The sequence below is a fragment of the Phalacrocorax aristotelis genome, chromosome 5 (assembly GCF_949628215.1).
Source record: "Phalacrocorax aristotelis chromosome 5, bGulAri2.1, whole genome shotgun sequence".
Taxonomy (NCBI): domain Eukaryota; kingdom Metazoa; phylum Chordata; class Aves; order Suliformes; family Phalacrocoracidae; genus Phalacrocorax; species Phalacrocorax aristotelis.
The window spans coordinates 58,441,935-58,453,879 of NC_134280.1; positions in this window are offsets into that span (position 1 = coordinate 58,441,935).

The following is an 11,945-nucleotide window of genomic DNA, read 5'->3' on the forward strand; positions in this document are numbered from 1 at the left end:
TCGGTGTGCAGAAGGATAACAGGGCTGACAGTCTGAAGGGGGGATATAATTTTTTTCTCTCCACACTGACTCAGCTCGTTACATGACAGGACCATTGTTACACTATGGGCAAACATGCCCAGGAGGATAAAAGTACCTTATTTTTTACCTTGGGAGCTATTTGGCACTTATCCAGCTGATTAAATAGAGACATATGACAACATCCACACTCTCCCAAAGGCAAGGGGGCACAGAGGAAAGCAGAAGGACTGCCGCTGAAACCAGGAGACAGTTTTTAATATCAAAGCCCCGTGGAGGAGCGGCACTGTGCCTGGCATACTAGCAAATGTCCATTCAGCTCTGGCTTATAGCAAGAAGAGTAAAGCTGAAAGAGCAGATGGAGCATGAAAAGCCTTCACACTACAGCTCGCATTTTAATTTGGCAAACAAGCATTTTGTCTGAGCCCTACAACTTCACTTCCACTGTATGTTATAAATGCACCTTGTGCCAACAGATCAGAAGAAAATTTGCCCAGTGCTCGAGTGATAAATGAGATAAAGGCCCTAATTCCCCTCTTGATTTTTAACCCTGGGAAAGAGGAAAGTGGGAGGAGCAGTACATCATCTGCTCAAATTACTCAGGATCCCCACTGAAACAGGGGCTGTTTGGATACTTCAAGTCCAGCAATTAACTTTTGAGTTGGTCATTTGTTTGTGAGAGATTAGCCATGGGTATCGCTCCCTGCCCCCATGCGGTGTGTCTAAATAGGGGCACATTTCAGAAAAATTCCCGTCCACTCACTGGAGACAGGTCTGTGCATGATCATTGCCCCTCATTTAAGAAAAGCCCCAAGGATCAAAACCAAATTTGCTTTTTCCCGACTCCAGAGCAGGACATGTGTTTCTCTGCACAGTATAACATCAAGGCCGATGTCAAAAAGAGGCTTCAGAAGGCTGTGATGGAGAAAACCCTTCCAGCCTGGGGGGACTGGCCCTGCCCTCCAGGACAGGCTGGCTCTGCTAGGAAGCCAAGATACCTGTTGCTGCCAGCACGGACAGGCAGCACATGCTGGAGGCAGCACGTGCTGGAGATCAGAGGCAGATGGCCCTGGCGGCTACCAGCAAAGCTGCTGCACATTTGAAGGGGGCTCTGCCCTGCGCCCAGGACATCTGTTGGCCCAGCAGAGCTAAGGACAGTGGTGCTTTTGTCATTGGTTTCCAAACCTACTGCAAAGAGAAAACAGAGGGAAATGCTGATCTCCCTGGCCTTTCCAACACATCCTTTGCCTTCACAGCGGTGGACAGGGGAAGGCAGCACTGAACAGCAGCATAAGTGCCCTTGGAGGGAGGGGAGGAAACACACAGTGCTCGGGAAATTATTAGCTGCTCTACACAGAAGACAAAGCGACACAGGTCCTGCCTGCAAACACAATTTGCTTTACACATGATGTAAACAGACTGAACTAAACCCCAGCAATTTTATACCCTCACTTACAGCTGATTTAGACTAGCTTAGTACCCAGTCACGCTTGCAGCTTCATCAGCGTAAGGAAAGAAGAGCTGCAGAGTTTCATTCACACCCCCATTTCATGTCTTCTCTTGATGAAAAGGAAAGCAGCAGCAGGCAAAGCAGGAAGTGGGTTGGTCCTTTTTACTTTTTTCTTTTCTTTGATTTCTCATCTTTCCTTAAAAAGAAGTTATTTGTTAGTGGTTACCATACCCTGAGGAGATGCAGAGATGCCCCAGAAAACTTTGAAGAAAGGACAGAGTGGTATAATTTAACAGAAACAGAAGCAGTAGCAAGCAAGAGTCCCAGGAAAAATAATTTACCCCAACACAGAGAGAAAACTTTACAGAAAGAGTCCATTTCCAGAGGGAAGATGGTGAAGAGGTCAAGAAAATAAAACCACAATAACTGATGTAGAAAAATAAGTTATTCTGTCCATCAGTGCAGGATATTTAAGGGCCAGCTCTAGCATACTCAGGCAAATCACTAGAATAATTTGGAGACTAGAGAACAGTCTTTTTTTCTAAAACAGTTGGATACAGAAATCCAGAAGGATTGAGAGAGCTTCTTAATCATCATTTGTAGCAAGACAAACACTATAGATAGAGTTGGAGAAATCCTAGAACATACAAAGGTAGAATCAGGCTGAGATTCCGGAGAGATGTGGTGCATTTTGTACAGTAACTCCACGCTCACTATGTGTGTTTCCAATGCTGACCAAGACGAAGGACCTCCTGGGCTGGATACAGGCCCCATCACATGCAGGAGCACTTCATGGAGACAACTATTCCTGGGGCAGCTCTCCTTATTTACCCTGGGTGCAGCTCCAACCTCGTTTCCCCCGTGCATGTCCTGTGCAGTACATGAGCTGGTGGCAGCAAGCACGGAGCAGGGGCACTGATGATGCTAGGAGAGGAATAAGACATTGTGCATCTTCTCATAGAAGACTGAACTGAATTTATCTGTCTAGTTCTTTTCATGTAGAGAGACAGCAGGTGGGTGATAGTTTCAGGAACACAAAAAATGCACGTCAAACCAAGCGATTAAAATGGCAAGTCTTGCAACAGCTCCTTACCTTTATTTTTTCCTGTTTTAAAGAGGCTGAAACACACTCCTTTAAAAAAAAAAAAGAAAGAAAAAAAAAAAGCACAGGAAGAGTTGGTCAGGGAAACAAATGGTACACTTCCTAGCGTTTTCTACCATGTACTTCAGTGACAGCCACTCCTGACTAGGAGCTATTTGTGGCTGATGGAGCATAAGAACAGGTCCTGCCTCTGGAGCTTGCAAAGCCATGCTGGTAACTGCGCTGCACTGGGAAAACAGGCTGAGCCCCTTCCAGGTCCCATGTGAGTCAGGGAAGTAGCTGTGGGTTCCATGAGCTGGCAAAGGGGCAGGTGGGGGATTTGGGACAGGGTGCCAAGAGGAAAGGAAGAAGCTGACAGGTGACTTGCCAAGCACTGGGGAAGGGATAAGAGGACAATACACTTGGGGGCTGCTGTTGGGGACAGAAAGTCTGGCCTCCCCTGACCAGCTGGAACAATCACAGCCCTTAACAGAGGTAACGGATGCTGCTGTGCATTGAACAGCACTGCCTGTGCTTACAGGTAGGGGAAAAAGGGGCTGATCATGCCCCCAGCATCGCTTACTAGCTGGTTTCCTCCAAGACAAATCCGACTGCAACTCAGAAGGTGTTGCCGCTACAAAACCAGCTGCACACACAAGCACAGACATGGCCACTGGGTATTTTGGGGCTTGCAAAGGAGCTGAAGACACAGGGAACTTTCCTCTCAAGTAAAAGGACAAATTCATTCTCTCTTTCTCTCCCAAAATGTACCTTGCATGGCTTTCTTCAGGAACTCCACGTGGGCAGGAAACGGTGTACATAGAGGGCGGGTGACATTTCTACCCAGTATGTATCCACACTAACTTCTGTTTATGTTGTGCAATAATAAGATTATTCCAGTATAAAATTTTCAAAACGATTGATTTTAAGAAGTATTAATACATGCTAGTTCTCACCCTCCCACATGTATGCTAGAGCTGAACTGCAAATATTTATTTTGAAGTAAGCTACACAAATATCCAAAGTGCCAACCACAACTACATCATTCAGACTTCCCAAACCTCAGGGGATTTCACTTCCCCTCCTGTCCTGCAAAAGGCAGCTTGTGTGCTGAAGGCTTCCTCTGCTGCAGGGGCATTCCACGCAGTAAATTTTACGTTCAGGTCATTAAAGATACAGGAGGGGTCTTGTTAAGGCTAAAACAGCGCGAGTCATTTCACACTACACAAACACCATTTTCTCACTCCTTTTCTAACTTTCCAGAAGCCTGACACCCAGAGACCAAGGAGCAGCAGAGCCGGGCAGGCAGGAATGCTGCTGCTGCTGCTGCTGAAGATTTCTGAACTTTGAAAGGCAGGAGGAAGAGGGCGCTGCTCTTCTTCACATCGGGTTCTATGTCAGTCCAGCAGGATCTGCTAAGATATAACAGGAAGGCTGTTGTTGCTCCCCAAAAGGCACGGGGCTGGTGGGCTGAGATGCTGGCTCTGAGCGGTAGGAGCAGGCAGGGAGACCCAGGAGGCAAAGGCTCACAGCTGGGTTTGCAACAAACAAGATCACATTTACAATCAAGCAATGTGGTTGGGATGCCCTGGCTCATCCTAGAGTCAGTTAAAGAAGTTGTGCAATAGATTCAGAGTCTCTTCACAAACCCAGCTCAGAGAACCTGGACAAAGTAGAGCTTGACAACAAACTGTAAAAACCAGAGCTTCAGATAGTACCTAAGGGGCTTACTGGGCTGAACAGCAACCTCCCCACAAGGCTGCTGCATCATTTTGCTGAGTCTACTCCTGTTGACGTCTTGAAATAGTTCATAGTTCACAGCCATCCCTAACAAAGGGGTTATGGGCTCCCCACATCAAGGCAGCTGCAAGATGCTTTCACTGTCATTAGCCATTGGGCTAATGGCACTTAAGAAGCAGAGTATCTAGGACACCAATAAACAGCCCTTGCAAGAGCAAGAACACCACCAAATTTGCTCCAACAAGAGATATACCATTGTTTTCACACACACACGTATTTTCCTTGCCCTGTCAGCATTTTCCAGCTTCAGCCTAAGGGACAAAGGCCCTGCACAGCACCCATTACAAAGCCCCACTTATGCTAGCAGCCAGCAATCTTTCAGTGTTTTGTGGACACAAAGGAGTCCATTCTTGGTCTAAATATGCCAATACAACAACCCATTTCTATCCACCAACGCACTTAAGTACCTGCTTAAATGCTTTGCAGAATGGGGATTACAAGCAGACAGCTCTCTGAGCAAACCTCCTCCTTCCCAGCATGGTGAAAAGTCACTCTTTAGTACAGAAAATATCAGTATGCACACAAAATCGCATGGGATATGTGTAAGAGCAATGGTACTGAAGTGAAACTTTTTCAGTGCTTAATGTATACATTATCCTGGGAAAATCAGGAGATCTGTGTTTGCTTTTAGATCTGTGTGGCTAATTAATCATAAGGCAGCTAGCCAAATTCTTCTTTGAGTCAACACCTTGAACATTAGTGGAGATGCAGTGAGGATACACGATGCCCAGAATGACATCCATGCCTAGCTACAGTCATGGAAGTAGTTTATTAACCTGATCCTAACTTGGCAACAAGAAGTTTTAAACATTTACCCATTGATTGCTGCAAACGTGGAACAATAGGTTGTCATTTTCTCCCTCGTACTTTCTTTTCAAACTAATAAAGTATTCTCAGGAACAACTGGCAACACAGGCAGGTGCCTACAATGGGCAAGGAGAAGAGCACATCACATTCATTTTCCACTGGGATCTAAAAAGTACCTTGCTTCCTGTTAGCCAAGGTGGTTATGTCCATGGTTATCTTCCCCATAATGCCATGTCTTCATCAGTGTGAAATGCACACTGGCTCCAGGAAAAAAGATATTGTGCTACGAAAGAGTGAGGTCACAGACTCAGTGCTCTGCCCTCACCACGGGATGACAGGACTGAAGTTGTTGCTGATACTTGAACTGGGGATAAGAGTAAACAAAGAAGGCCTGGGCGGGAACAAGATAAGAAAAGTATGGTAGCTTATACAGCAGAAGGGATCTTTTAAATCTCTTGCCTTTGGGTGACAAGTTTAGAGCTGGCACTGAAGCATCCAGGCACAGCAAAGCACAGGTATTTGAAAGCTCCCTGCCACAGGGGGAACTCTTAGTCCTGAAAGGAGTTATGCAAACCTTTTAAAAGCGCTGTTTTTTCTTGCTTTCTAGCTAGATAACTTTCCTCTGCCCACGTATAAATCCACTGCAAAGGCATTTCTTGTTCCAGATGCTTTCGAGTGGTATGATTCCTGAATAGCAGTACTTGGAGAGAGGGAGGGGGGACTCCTCAGGCAAGCTCTGTGAAATTTACCTCCTGGAGAACACAAATATCAGAACATAATTTAAAACCAAGCTTAAAAAAATATATCACACTGTTTCTGGAACAGGACTAGTACAGGTCAGGTCTGAAACAGTATTGCCTTTTGAAAGGTTCCTGTATGGCATACCCAGTTTACCAGGTGATGGTGTCAGAAATGACAGAGTATCTCCAGTGATGAAATAAGCAAGTTGAACAGAATTGGAATTTCTCAGCTTTTCTGCAAAAGCCCTGAGAACACGTGCTAACTTCAACTCATGTCAATGTGGGATTCACCAAGGAACAACATTCTTACTATACTTCTTAAAAGACCAATTGTGAACCTCTTCTGCCTCTACCAGTTAAAGGAGTATTCATAAAGGGATTTCATGTGACAAGTATTTCCACCTTCTTATGGAGCTCAGCTCTAAGACAGATTTGCACCCCTCCTTCAGAGGACATGAAGAGGGGGTAGGTTGTTTTGTATAGGTTCTTTCTCAAGTCTGGAATTGCTCTCTGTTTTCCCAACAGACCAATGCTCAATGAATTCAGGATTTGAGTGCTTTAAGTTAAAAAATAAATAAATAAAATTTGGAATTTAAAGCATCCAAATCTGAGTTCATCGAATGTATCTAAATATCTTTATTTTTAAACTTTAAGATAAATCAAAATCTGAACCTAAGATATTTTACACTATCCATTTAAGATAAAAATATGATTTACATCAACATTAGAGAGGAGGTCACCACAGTGTTAGTCAAACACAGGGTCTCTCACCTCTGTGGAGCTCTTATGTTTATTTTATGAAGCCAAGACTCCAACACTCTCAAGCACTGCAAGTATAAGCGAGCTACCATTGTATCCCCCTCCATACGGCACATACAAAACTGCAGCAACTCATAACAGGTAAGATTTAGTGAGACGTTACTGGATACTCAGTGCTAATATTTGCTAACGCACAGAATCGTCAACAGTACTTCAGTGTAACTCTCCTAACACGGAGGTTGTGTTTGCCACGTTGTGGTTTGGTGAAATATCTCCACCTTCAAGTCTAGTCAACTGAAAAATACTTTAGCTTGCACTATGTCTGAAAAGGAAGCCAGCTGCCCCAGGAGAGCCGGGAGCATGTGCACTGTGGGTATGAACGATGAGACACACAGTGCTATAGATTATCTGTGCTTTGAGGTGTTTCTGCCCTACCTTGGGTATAATTTACCACAAGATCATCCGTACAACCACTGATAGGAGTCAGGCTGTGATCAAGCTGAGTGACCTCCCATGAAATGACAGAAGGAATCAGTAGCTGATTATACACACAATTTTTTTCCAAAGATAAATGTTCAGCATCCATTATTGACATCTGTAAGACTAAGTCACAAGAGGGATGGGGTCAGGCAGAATGCCAGAATCACTCACTGTTCTCAGAAGTGAATAACAGCAGCTAAAGTTATGCTTTCAGAGCCCATTTCCTCCAGCTTCCTTTGAGGTTTATTCTGCCTGGAAATCAACAACTTGCAACCTGCACATTTCCTTGATAGTAGTTTGGAAAAGAAGGGGGAACTGCCTTGATCGATGGTCAGAATTCAGTTCAGAAGAGGGTCTCCTCTGACTGCAATCTGAAGAGGTAGCAATATCTGGCCCAGCGGCATGGGTCTTTCTAGGCCCCATATTTGCATTTTTCAAAAAGAGAATAATGCAACATATAAGGTCTTTTACAAAATCACTCCCTCTTCATCAAAAGATTGATCAGAGTCAGTGGTTGGGACCAAGAACTGCTAAAGAAACAAAATCTGAATTGTGTATTTTGGCTAAGAGTACCGATGCCCGCAGAAAAGCTGCCTGGAGCTCCTGTTACATCTACCCAGAACATGTCACTCCTTGGCGCATGTGTCCTGCAGACAGTTGCCAGCAGACCAGGAAATATTCCTTCAGATCCCACCAAAGCCGCTGAAGCCAGCCCAAGACAGCAAGATGCTTTTCCTCGGTACATTCAAAAATTGTGCAGGAAGACAGAAGCACACCATGAGCTGTTGCGTTAATGAAGCCCCCACGTTTCAGCAGACTTTTTGTTTTAGGCCTCCTGTTACAGAAGGCCTAACCCAAAACTGTTTGTCAGCATGGTTTTTTGTCAGCATGGTTTGTCAGCATGTTACAGAAGGCCTAACCCAAAACTGTTTGTCAGCATGGTTTTTAACAGCATTTTTTCTTTCTTTCTTAGAGCCACATGCTGCCCTCTCGTGGGGAGCCCTGTGGATGGTACCCTGCTGCCTTGGCATAGCCCTGTGCCCTGTGGCGCTGACAGCACAAACAGGGCAGGTAACAGAGCGCGCTTCGGTCTGCCAACACCCCCAGGAACAGCACCTTCATGTAGGCCACCACAACCTATGCCTCGTTAACACATCTCCACAGGTCCTCAAAAATCTCCTTATTTGAGCCCCTCCCCAATATGCCAGGCAAGAATGGACCCTGAGAGGTGTCTGAGGGAGGGACAAAGCTCTAGCATCTTATCTGAAGATGTGCCAGAGCATGTGCCCACAGCATCCCTAAGCAAGGCCATTGTCTGCATCAGATTTTACTTCTCCATTACTGCACATGGAAATGCATCCTGCTGGGACACAGTGCTATGGGCCTTTCTTATCCACTCCAAGAGCAAACGGTCAAGTTGGACATGTGTCCTGTACAGAGCTGGGGCAGGTATCTGTAATGTGCTTATTTCAGCATTGCTGCGTCCATCTCGCACCACAGGCACTGGCTGAGGGACTTTCTGGACTAGCTGAGGAAGACAGCAATGCCTGCAGTGTTGAGCATTCAGTTCCTAGAGCTAAGTTTCCTTCTTCCACTGAATGAAGTTGCTGTTCTCAGCATGGATGAGCCTTTTCAGGGTTTTATTTTTGTAAGTTTGCTGAGAGAATTAGCACCTACGGGAGCTGGGGTGCAAGAGTTATGCTGTGTAAGCCACTCAGGCCCCCTGAGCCCTTCTCTGCTAGTCCTGTTTTTAATAGATGGTACCTCTCAGCTTTTCCACACAGCCCCTCACACCAGCACTACATCAGTAACAGCAAACTAAGGGCCACCCAAATTCATGAGCAGGGCTGTGTCACAGACAGGCTTGCTTCTGGACAGAGATGCTGAGTTCCCAGTTTTCTACAGTGCTTTCTTAATTTCCACATTAAACCCCAGAAAAATCATGATCCTCTCTCTTACCCTAAGCTGCTATCCATGGCTGGGTTTTACCCCAGGCAGCACCTCCAGAAGCCAGCTGAGCTGGTATTTTGCAACAGGTCTTCCAGCTGGTGACAGGACACATGTAGCTACAGAGCCTGGTCACAAAGTGGGTGTGAGGCAGATGCTAGTGCTAACACAGTGACAAGCAACTCCTAACCTCTGGCTTTAAATCCAGAGCAAACTCTCTGGCTCCCTGCTGCACCACACTGACAGCAAATAGCACACAACTAAAGGACTTTTGGTACTTCCAAATGCAAGTGTCAAGTGTATTTGAAGCCTCTTTTGCTTAACCCCAACTCTTGCCTGCTGTTTTTGGGGCATGTAGATAAACACAGAAAACTGCAAATAACACACACCCCACCTTGCAGGTCCTACAGCAGCCCCTGAGGGCTGCCAGCACACCAATAATGAGCCAGCAGGCTCCTCAGCTGTAATGCTTGACAGCATCAAGTGCCCATGTTGTCCTAGCCATACACTGCCTGCTCCCTGCCCTGCCCACGCTTTTACACATGTCTAAGGCTCCCGGCTGGAGACTTCCTTGTCTCATCTTCACCTGGGCACACGTTTGTGTATGCCTGCAGCCAGCATACACACCCCCTGCACCAAGCACAGGGTGCCTGGGGAGCCCTTCCAGGCCATCCAGCCCTGTCCGTGCTCACGTAGGGCCCTGGCTCACCCCAAGGCAGCAGCCCGCTGCCAGGGCAGGTCATTTGGAGGCTCAGGAGGGCTGCAGAAAGCAAGCCCCTCATCATTACACTGCAGGTGGCTGCCCCCAAAAAGGGTGAGGGGAGGCGTGGGCAGGCACAGAAGGAACCAGAGGCAGTGCCTCCAGCAAGCGCCATGCCTGACCAGGCACCTACATGCAGAGCTTGCTGCACACACCCTGCCCAGCATCCCACTCCTCCCAGGTTTACATCCTGGGCCAGCTTGCTGCTTTTTTTTTTGTTGTTGTTGTTTTTTCTGCTCAAGAACTCTATTTTTTGCATTATCCTTTCATGACAGCCATTGCACACATGGCTACGTTATTGTCAAATACACATATATATCCAGACACACACACATATGTGTGTACTTAACATACCTAACCACTTCAGAATATTTCAGGTTCCAATGCAACTTTTTTCTGTCCTTAAAACTATGAACCCCTTTATTTCCTGATCCCCAGAACAGCCACAGATAAGAAATTTCATGGCATGCGATTAATATCGAGGTTTGTAAGTCTACATTGCCTATTGAATAAACTTCCTAGTGAAAAAAGCAGGCTTCAGTTGCATTAGATAGAGTTTAGCAGCTAGCCAGCGTAAAGGAGTTTCCCTAATGAATTCTATATTTATAGACATGTTCAATAAGGAAAAAGATTTCAAGCTAACCTTTGCTGACTTTTTTTTTTCATTGTGTACTAAACAGGCTTTACTTCATGGACTTTCAAAAAACTTTATTACTCTTCAAAATTTGTTTTAAATAGAGCAACAGCTGCACTAAGATATATATTTAAACAGAAAGATTTTTTTTCTTTTCTTTTTTTAACACTTCAAGTGGTTTAATAAGGTAGTTTAAAAGAGCAACATGAAGAAAGTCATACATAATTTGCACTGACTTGGAGAGAAACTAGACAAATTTACCTTTTGAGAGGAATCTGTCCCTTGAATACTCCCTAACTCCTCCTGTTTTCCCCACAGGTGCTATATTTGCATCACTGCTCATGGGTGTTCTATGCTGACAGCAGAGCTCCACAACAGAGAGTAAAAATTTGTGTATGAGCAGAAGAATTGCTCAAAATGGGCAGTAGCAAGATGTGTTGTAGGGCAGGTTGGTTCCAGGGACACCAAAAAACAAACCTACTTGTACCAGCCCTGATTTTGGCTCAGGTTCTTTAAGAAGTACTTGTTTGTCTCCTACAGCAGCATCCTTGCACAAACACAAGGAGCAGTTGAATGGAGCAGCATTAAAAGGGAAGATAGAAAGTACCCATACATTTTAGTTGTGACAGGTTTTACATTCAGTATCTATTGTATTTACAGGAGGCCATCTATATGCATGATAGAAAATGCATTTGCATTTATGTTTATTTAATTTAGAAATATCTGTGGACCACTACTTGCATTCTGTTCCCAAGGATTATCATAATACCACATTCCTTCCTGCTTCCCCACATCAGACTTCTGATTCCTTGGATCTAAGTAAGCTTCAAGTCTTGCTCTCTATATTCCACTATTACTTATGTGTGTTATGTAAGCACCCAAAGGTCCCAGCCAGAATTTCCACTCCTGCTGTCCTGGGAGTTCACAAGATAGTTCATACTGACGTTGCCCATCCTGGAGTGTATCTGAGTGCTCATGTGTCCATCACTGCAACCTAGCAGGTGGCAGTATTAGGAAGAATATTTGAATAACACAGTTTTCTGCTGTGATTAGCCTGTAGTCATCATACTTTTCGATGACCTCTATCTTCCAAAACCGTGCCAAATTCACTCAGAAGACTACATTCAGTTTAATACAAATCAGTCCTTGTCACTGTGATCAAAGGAAGCTAAGGACCAAACAAACAATTGAATAAATTAAGGAGAAGATATTGGGATTATTTTTATAAAAGTTTGATTAATTGATTAACTCAAGATGGATTAACTAATAATCTTAACATAGTATCACAGAAAAACAGTAATAAAACAATAAATTAAAAATTCAAAATAAAAAATTTTAATAGTATTAAAAATTATTATGGATCAACTAATTTATAATTTCCTATGACTTAATTCTATTTTTTAATTCTAAGAAATGAAGTCAGTTGACGTAATAAAAAGCTCTGATGAAACTATGGTGTAACCTTAAAA